A 10,509-nucleotide genomic window follows, 5' to 3' on the forward strand; every position below is an offset into this window, starting at 1 on the left:
ATAACTTGTTCTTAATCGTCACTTTTGTTCAATTGCCGCGTAATAAATGCACATCCTCATCGAACCATTCTTTTTCTTCACACAATAACACCGGCGCGCCCAAAGGAGAACACTGGGTCTAATGAAACCCTTCCCCAGCAATTCCTGCAGTTGATCCTTTAATTCTTTTAACTCTGGCGGGGCCATGCGATACGGCGGAGAGATAATGGCAGCGTGCCCGGAGCTAGATCAATACAAAAAATCGATATCCCTGTCGGGCGGCCATACCCGGCAGGTCTGAAGGGAAAACCTCAGGGAACTCCCGAACAATAGGAACAGAATCAAATAGAAGGGACCTCTGCGCTGGAAATCACGAACATACGCCAGATAAGCTAAACACCCCTTCTCGACCATGCATCGAGCCTTCACATATGAGATAACACTGCGAGTGGCATGACCTGGGGTCCCTCTCCACTCCAATCGGCAAATCTGCCAAAAGCCAAGGTCACGGTCTTGGCGTGACAATCCAAGATAGCATGATACCGGACAAACAATCCATCCCTAATATAACATCGAAATCCACCATGCTAAGAGCAATAGATCAACACGGGTCTCAAGACCCTCAAACACTACCACACAGAACGATGAACTCGGTCGACCACTATAGAATCATCCACTGGTTTGTAGATACATATACCGGAACACCCAAGCATCACTAGGCATAACCAAGTAGGGTGCAAAATAGGACGACACATATGAATACGTAGACCCAGGGTCAAATAGCACTGAGCGTCCCTTATCACAGACCAGAATAGTACCTGTAATGACTGCATCTTGAAGACTTAGGCTCTGGCCTGGCTGGAAGAAGCATAACACCGGGGCTGGGCCCCACCTCCCTGAACCATATCTCTGGGACAATCGGCTGCTGGCTGGCCTCTACCTTCTGGCGGTCCGAGCTCCACCTCTATGATCTGTACCTCCACCTCTATGGCCTCTACCCCCGCCTCTAGCTGGCTGGGCGGCCTGCGGATCACCTGATGCCTGAACCATAGGGCGAGGACCCTGCTGCTGAGAGCTGTCCGAAGCTCGAGGGAAAAACCTAGCAATGTGCCTCGTGTCGCCACACGTGTTAACAAGCCTTCGGCTGCTGAGAATAGCGAGTGTGGTGCGCTTGATGGGTGCTGATGGCAAACTGAAAAGCTACTGATCAGAAGACTGCGGTTGAGAGCCACGACCACCTAAAGTGACCATACTGTGAGACCTGTAGGGCCTGACTGAAGGGCCTCGGAGGATGGCTCTACCATAAGAATCCCCACCTCTAGACGAGGTACCACTGAAATCTACCTGCATGACGGGGCCTCGTATCTGACCCATGACCACCTCCCCATGCAAGTGTCATCTCAACTCATGCGGGCCGCATTGGCGCGCCTCCTGAAAAGAAATCTCACTCCCGGCTCCCATTAGCCATCTGGAGACGGATCAGCTGAATCAACCCATCAATAAACCTCCGCACCCTCTCTCTCTCTGTGGGGAGTATAAACAAGTAGCATGCATGCTAGATCAATAAACCGAGTCTCCATACTGCGTGACTGTCATAGAGCCCTACTGGAGGCGCTCGAACTGCCTGCAAAGAGCCTCTCGCACTGAGTAACTGGGAGTAACTTTCTCCAAAAACAAACTCTGCAAACTGGTCCCAAGTCAATGATGGCCGAACCTACTAGTCTGGATAAACAATAGTCTCTCCACAAGTCTTGCGGATCCTTGCTAGTGAAAGGTGGCGAAGTCGACCCCATTGGTCTCCACAATACCATTGTCCGAAGAACCTCATGGCAGCTATATAAGAAAACCTGGGGGGTCCTCTGAAGAAGCACCGCTGAATGTGGTGGTGAAGAGCTTGGTGAATCTATCCAGCCTCCACAAAGCATCTGCGGACATAGCCGCTCCATCGCCGGTCTGAGTCACAATACCCGGCTGAACTGCCACAGCTGGCTGAACCGCTTGGAACCTGGACCTGGGGAGCTACCTGCTCCGGAGTACGTATGTACAGGAGTCTGAACCCCTCCTCCAGCCTGAGAAGTGGGTGGGGCTACTGGAAGCAATCCCGCTCGAGAGACGCTCTCCATAAGGCCTGCCAACCTGACCAAAGCGTCCTGAAGGGCTGGGGTGGCCATAAACCCCTCTGGGACCTGAGCTGGGCCCACCGGAGCTGCTGGGTCTGGAACCTCCTCATCATAATCAACATGAGGCTCCACCTCTGGGACTGCTGCTCGGGGCTGAGCTCTGCCCCGGCCTCGGCCCCTAGCACGGCCTCGCCCTCGCCCTCTGCCCCTCGTAGGAGCTGCTGCTGGGGGCTCGGGCTGCTGCGCGGTGAAGAGGAAGCACGTGTTCTCGCCATCTCCGAAAGAACAGAGTAGAAAGACAATGAGTATTTGAGAAATAGATTCGCACGACTAGAAAGAACAGAAGTGAAGTTTTCCTAACTCTGTAGCCTCTGGGGGTAAATACAGACGTCTCCGTACCGATCCCTCAGACTCTACCGAGTTTTTCCGTGAGTTGTGAGACCTATGTAACCTAGTGCTCTGATACCAACTTGTCACGACCCGGATTTCCCACCCTCGGGAGTCGTGATGGCCCTACTAATGGGAGCTAGGAAAGCAATTTAATCTACCTTTTCGCAACAATTACCAACCAATTTAATAAAATCAAACATAATGACATAAAGCAGAAGTCTTAAAATATAGATAACTGAAACCAAATGCGGAAGTTTAAATACAACTCTACCTGGATCCGGTGTCACTAACTCACGAACGACTAAAGAGTGCTAAAGACAAGTCAGAATAGAAGTCATCAATGTTGTCTCGGTACAAGGAAAAACCAAACTAATAACATAGGAAGGGACTCCGGCCTGCGGACGTCAGCTAGGCTACCTCGAAAAGTCCCTGGACTGAAGTTCAGCTCCCGATCAAATCCTAGTGCTGAGCCAAAAGCTGCTCTGGATCTGTGCAAAAAGATTGCACAGGTGTAGCATCAGCACAACCGACCCCCAGTGTCTGGTAAGTACCTGGCCTAACCCCGGCGAAGTAGTGACGAGGGCTAGACAGACCTACCAAAAAACAACCTGTGCATGTATATATGTATATACAAGTACAATGAAATAACAGAGAAAAATACCAATTAAGGCAGGGAGGGGGACAGGCTTAGGGGAAATACAGATGAAAACAAACTTATCAGAAGTTAAACACGAAACTACATCAGATTCTCATAATCTATAAAAGTGGTCGGCGTGCCACACGATCCCATTTCATAGTATAACTATGGTGGTCGGCGTGCCACACGGTCCCATTTCAGCAAATATAAGTGGTCGGTGTCGCCACACGATCCCATTTCATAATATATAAGTGGTCGGTCTGCACACGATTCCATTTCATAATAATATAAGTGGTCGGATTGCCACACGATCCCATTTTCATAATATATAAGTGGATCGGCGCACACATCCCATTTCATAATATATAGCATTTCCGGCAAGGAACAAGTATCAATTCAACCATCCCGGCAAGGAGAATACAAATAAACAGTTAATTCCGGCAAGGGAGCAACAACAATAACTTACACGTCCGGCCGAGGGGAGTAATACATCTCTTCTCTTTCGTTCATTTCTTACGTCTTAATCGTGTCATATTTCGAGCCAACCGCTCCAAGGAGTTTACAAATCATATTTTCTCTTTATATTGTTCACATTATATCGAATCCATCAATTAAACAAGGAAGAGTCACTTACAGAATCCCAAATAAACACAAGTAAGGACTCACAGTCATGTTAGACACCGGTGATAGATACTCGTCACCATGCCTATACACCGTACTCAACATTTAGCAATTAGCAAATAATACTCTAATCCTATTCCCTCAAACCAAAGTTAGATCAAACACTTACCTCAAATGCTCCAAAAACTCAACTCAAGCCTCTAGTATCGCTTACCCTTCGAATTCACCGCCAAACCGCTCGAATCTAGTCACAAATTACTTGAGTGTATCAACAAATGCTAATCGAATAAATTTGAATGCATGAAAAGTGAAATTCCCAAAGTTTTACTCAAAATTTCCCAAAACCGCCCCGGGCTCCTGGATTTCATCACCGGATTGCCCAAGGTCGGAGATCTCACAACCATCTTAGTTGTGGTGACCGGTTTTCCAGTATGCACCTTATTGCAGCCCCACAATATACATCAGCAGAAGATACAGCTCGACTCTTCGTTCTCTCATGTCGTCAAATATTGGGGTCTGCCCAAGACATTGTTAGTGACCGCGACTCACGCTTCACTAGCAACTTTTGGACCCAACTCGTTCAAGTGCCTTGGGTCAAAATTGAGTCACAGCTCAAGTTTTCATCCGCAATCTGATGGCCAGACGGAGCGGTTCAATGGTATGTTGGAGGAATATCTCCGCCACTTTGTAACCGGATCGCAGAAGAATTGGGTGAAGCTTCTGGATGCTGCTCAACTGTGTTTCAATTCACGAAAGAGCTCTAGTACCAACAAAAGCGCTTTTGAAATTGTTACCGGACAGCAACCGCTACTCCCACACACTGTGAATGCACCAAACATGGCTAAATCTCCTCGAGCTGCCAGCTTCTCAAAAGAGTGGAGGCGGAATTTGGAGATAGTGCGGAGCTATCTTGTCAAAGCCCAAAAGCGGATGAAGAGGCATGCTGATCAGAATCGTCGCTTTGTTGAATATCAAGTAGGAGACAAAGTGATGGTCAAAATTCCAAAGCGGCACTTATTTGCAGGGGTCCATGACCCTCGCCTATTGCAAAAATACATTGGACCCTTGTCCATTGAAAAGCGTATTGGGAAGGTTGCATACCGGGTGGATACCCCAGCTTGGTGGAAAATTCACCCTGTCTTCCATGTCAGTCTCCTGAAACCTTTTCGGGAAGACACGGAGGATCCTTCAAGGAGCCAGCTCACAATACCCAGTATTCGAGGTCCCAATTCAACCGGGAAAAGGCGTTGTGAAGCTATCCTTGATGACAGAGTGATTCATGCCTCAAGGAAAGATCACCAAGAGTTTTTGGTGAAATGGCAGGGCTGTGATGCAGAAGAGAATACTTGGGAGAGGGGAACAAACCTCAAAGCCTACAAGAGCCTCATTGAAGATTATTTTGCAAGTAAGGCGCCGAGGACGTCGCCAACTCAGGTGGGGGAGAATGTCACGGGCGGCTTTCCAGCCATGCCCCATGACCCCTTGGGCGCGCCCCGTGGCGTCCTAGCAAACCTCCCAATGCCTAGCGCCACGGACGGCCCCGTGGTCTTGGCCGCGCCAAGTGACAAGCGCGCAGGTGCCTCTGTCGCCCCACCGATATCCCTCGCGAGCGCCAAGCCGCAGGCAGAAACCAACAGCGCCGCGCGTGCAGACAACGCCGCGCGCGCAGACCGTGATGCCAAAGACACTGCTGCTGACAACGGACTTGCTGCTGCCTTATAGAAAACTAAGTCATTTTCATTGTAAATATAGAGTAGTTTTATTTCATGTACTTCCATTATGTTTCTCTAGCTTAGTCAAGTCTAGTCTTGTAACTTTGGATTATTTTTTTTAAGTACTATTAGGGGGAATCAAGCAATCAAAACTTTCTAGCAAGCAAGCAATTCTCTGTACTGGTGTCTCTCCCCCTCGATACCGCGTTGCTTTTCTGTAATAGCTTTCATTAATGCAATCAAGCTTTCTTTCATTCTGAATTCTCATTTCTGTTCTCTCAATTGCTCTTGACATTGATTTTCCCGTACGGCACTGACAATCTCGTCTAGCGTACGGAGGGGACCTTAGTTGGCGGTAGCAACTGCACTGACATCAGTTGCCTAGCCTTACGTCGCCCTTTCAAGGAATCTCAGGAAGGCGCCGCGTAACAGTACGCATGCTAACATAAGTATATGATGTATGATTCCTGAAGCAATATGACATGATCCCAGGCTGGCGTCTCTATTGATCAGTCTAGTCAACCCCATTAATCTATGGGAATGTTGGAAGCTGAGGCGATTTCTGTTCCCGTATTTGGCTTTTCCTAAGAAAAAAATAAAACAAGAAAATTCTCAACTCTATAGTTGTTTCCAACGAACTCTGCAACTCTTTTTCTTGTTTGGCTGTCAATTATAAAAGGCAATATTTTTTTGTGTGTGTGACCACGGACTACATGGCGAAATAGAGCTTCCCATTCACAGCACATTTCTATAACTCCTAATTTAAGTAATGTGCTTCAGTGGTAACCGTGTAGAAAAAGTTGATGTGCCTAATTACGGTTAATTAATTAGGAAGCGTTTTCAATGAAATTTCTCAAGCTTTAGTTGAAGGACTTAATTAAATAAACTTCATAATCCCTTCCGCAAAATAAGAACAATATCATAATCCCCGTGGATTTGTGATTTGTATCATATACTATCATATATGTCATTGTTGCTCTTTCACAACAAGAAATATAGCATAAATAAAAAATAAAGAGGGTGTTTGGCTAAGCTTATAAGCTGGTCAAACTAGCTTATAAGCACTTTTCGGCTTATCTACGCATTTGGTAAAGTTAAAAGTGCTTATAAGTCAAAAATAAGTCAAAAGCCATAAGCTGGTCACCCCCAGCTTATGAATTTTTAGCTTATAAGCACTTTAAGTTTGACCAAGATTTTTACTATTTTATCCGTAAAATATTTCTTTTTTAGAACAAAACTCCTACATCGATACTCACTGCCTCAAGTATTCAACCTAACCCCCCCCCCCCACCCACCACCACCACAACTATTCAAGTCTGCAATTCAAAACTCCTAAAGATAAGCAAATTCTCTATTCCTTTGCATAGTTATATCTATGTGATTGTATATTAATCTTTCAAATGTATGTAATAAATAAGGACATATCAAATTTTTGGTGTATTGCTTTCTAAGTGTTGTGGTGATGAAGACAATGTTTGTTTCTCTTCAAATAATTTGTCCTATTTAGGTTTATTTTTTACAGAGAAACTTTTGTCAATTTATAAGTTATTATAACTTATGATTATATGCTTATCATAAAATAAATTATATTTATCATAAAAATTATCTTATCTAAGCACAGTTGTATTTAAAATAAAATGAAAAATAGAATATTTTGTATTTGAATCGATCTGGAATCTAAAATTTTGAAGAAATTACGCCCTTATATGTGTAAACAATTCTAAGGTTATTTAAGTCATTTTAACAGAAAAAGAGTTTATCAGCACTTTTTTTTATCAAATACTACAGCAACTTATTATCAATTTCAGCACTTATAACCAAACACGTAACTGGTTATTTATTAAATCAGTTTCACCACTTAAAAGTGTTTACCATGCTTATCAGCTACTTCAAATCAGCTAATTCAAACGGGCTCAAAGTCTTTTGTAGTTAACATTTATAACGATATAAGTGGACTGGCCGTTGAGATATTCTAGTATTTTTTGTTGGAAAAAAAGAAGAAGTTAATTGAAATATAAAGCTGAACATAAGGCGAAAACAAGAGTAGATAACAACTAACTTTCCTTCTCCAACAGAGTTGATACTCATTCCCTTATCCATTCAAGTGTCCTTACTTGATGCATACGTTAAATCAGTGAATATATTAATATTTATTTTTCATATACATATTTATCACTTAGTATAAATATCGGATACAAATAATTTTTATCGGATACATGAAGCTTAAAAAAAGTGTGTACTATATTACCAAATGAGTAATATTTAATAGATTAGATAATTACATAATAAGTGATTTAATTATATATATAAATATGTTTACCTAAAAATCGAGTAACAATTAAACTTGTAATGTGATTTTAGAGATACGTAATTTCGCTCAATACCAATTTGTTAATTTAGAGATAAGTGATGAAATCGATAAGAATATAGAACAAACCGACGTGTGGACAGTATCCTCGAGCTTGATGAACCCTCGAGAACGATGAAGCGGGAACAGTCAAAGAACAATAATTGAAGAACAATAATTAAAAAGCAGTAAACTGATGAGCAGAAGAAAGAAATATTATTTTGCCTTGATCTGTATGAATGTGAGAGAGCTTACAAATGATGGGGGTCCCTCTTTATATACTAGAGGAATCCTAATTGAGAATACAATTCTAATTACGGAAGTGAATCTCATGATTGATACAGATAACCGCCCTTGATTTGATCCGCTCCGAGATTTTTGCCGTGATCTCTAACCGGTTACGGATATTTTGCCTTTCCATTATTGTGTTCCGCTCGAAGCCAGTCATATCCGATCTCGATCGTCGGGGGACCTCGATCTCGACGGGTGCCTCGATATCCAAACCTTATCTCCGTGTTCAGGTCTGATCCTTTACGAGGATGACCCTCGATGCAGTCCTCTGATCTGGAAATAATGACAAAATCGGGTAAGACCTATTTTACCCGTATATAGATAGTCCCCTTGTTTCTTAGAGTGTAATGAAAAGAAACAAACTGAGTCTTCGATTTCGTACACCAACCAATTATGACGTCATCCTTGTGACGTAAGCGACGGAGGCGACCGAAGCGTCGCGTCCACACAGTTCTCAAAATCATTAATTAGTGTCAGTTGCTGGTCGGCCATTGATGCCCTTGAACCGTCATTCCCATATTATAAATAGATCCTCTTCGTAATCTTTCAAAATTTTATTTTTAAAATCTTTCTTAACCTTCAAAGATTTCCTACTTTCTTCAAGTTTCTCAATGCAAATTCTTCGGAATCCGTTTGCCAATCTTTTCCTAAAACAACATTCTTCATCTTTTTCTTTCCCTGAACTCATAAAAATTGCGAAAACATCTAAAATCGTTCCCCAAAAGGAACAAGCCTCTTCATCGTGGCCGGCCGGTGATAAAATGCCGGTGGAGCCACGCATCGAGTGCGTTCCTGGGTCGTCCGGCCTTACTTCCGATTTTAAAGTTGAGAAAACCTCGTTGGTCCCTGGCCGATGCGAGCCCATGTCGAGGTATATATGCTCGATAACAGAGGGCGATCTCGAGCAGGTGAAAGAGGACTGCCATGGGGAAAACGTAGAGGTGGTGGTTCCTACCCCCGAGGAGGATATTACAACTCATGTGAAGAGGTTTTCAAGTGCTTACACTTACCCTTTCACGCTGGGTCCCGTAGATCCCATAATCATTGACTTCTTCCGCCAATACCAAATAACCCTAGGCCAAACCACCTTTCTTTTTGGCGCATATGATTCTGTTCGGATTTTTTATGATCAAGGTCGAGGGGATGTCTTTTACCCTCGACCATCTCATTAGATTGTACAGCCCCCGTCTCTATCGGGGACGATTAATAAGCCTTCAGCACCGGGACACTAAGGTGTTGTTCTCGAGTACAGACGAGCCCAAGGATCGGGGATGGATGAGTCGATTTGTCCAAGTGAGGACCTCCGACATAATCCCGGCTTAGAAGATGCCATTCCCCGAAGAATGGAACATGAACCGTAAGTAAAACTTACTCATAGTTTTTATTTGTTGTTTTGTTTCTTTTGCTTTTTCTTCATCCACATCTCTTCTTCTGGTGTAGCGGTTCCCTGCGTGCCTCGTGCAATCCCGGACCTCGAAGGCCAGGTTCGGAAGCTGGCCTTGATCTCCTCGTCCTCTGCGCATTGTTGGCGTGATTTGGCGAGGGGCCGATGGGAGGCTAAAAATCACGGGAAGCTTATCTTGTACGATGTTGGTGCCCTTCTTCGAAGCGTCTCTTTTCACTTGTACTTAATCTCCTTTTATGCAGGTCTCGGGGATGTTGCCGAGATGAGGTCGGCCCCGCCTGGGGAAGAGGAGGCCCAAAAAATGTCTAAGGATAAGTAGAGAAAAATGGTTTCGATCTCCGAGACTTCGAAACCAAAGAAGAGTAAGACTCGCAAGCCGAAGAACAACGCCGCTGCCCTGTCCGAGGATGCAGTTCTACGGCTACGAGATGAAGAAGAAGAGGAACATGAAGATGAAAACTTCAGGTTGGTGGCTCGAAAGAAGAGCGCCGAAGTCCCAAAGGCTGCTGAGCCGGCTATGATCGAAGAAGTTCAGCCTCGAGCTGAAGAGGGTTTGGAAGATGCCCCGAGCGGAGTCCCCGAGTTAGCGGGGGCTGACGTTGTCTCCCACTGAGATGCACAATTGGTGGACGTATCCGAAGGGGCCAGTTCTAAGGTCCCTTGAAATGAAGAGAATGTCCCAAGTGACTTGCTTGGGGAAATAGACATAGGCGATTCGCCGCTCCTCCCCTCATTCTCCGAGGGGCAGAATGAGGAAGCTCGGGCCATGGGGCCTCTCGATGCGGGAACAGCCCACGGAGGGGAGGACCTTTACCGTGGTTGCTTCACGGGGGTCGAAGATGTTCCCGATCTGGATGCATTAAGCATTTTTGACGAGGCTCACCGACTTCTGAGTCAGGTAAGTCTTAGATCCTTTTACCAATATCATTTTCGTCTTCTTATTTTTCTCTTGTCTGACTTGCTTTTCTTTTTTTTTTCATAGGCTTTGACGCTTCACCGGGAAGAGT

This window comes from Nicotiana attenuata, unplaced genomic scaffold (genome assembly GCF_001879085.1).
Source record: "Nicotiana attenuata strain UT unplaced genomic scaffold, NIATTr2, whole genome shotgun sequence".
Classification (NCBI taxonomy): Eukaryota; Viridiplantae; Streptophyta; class Magnoliopsida; order Solanales; family Solanaceae; genus Nicotiana; species Nicotiana attenuata.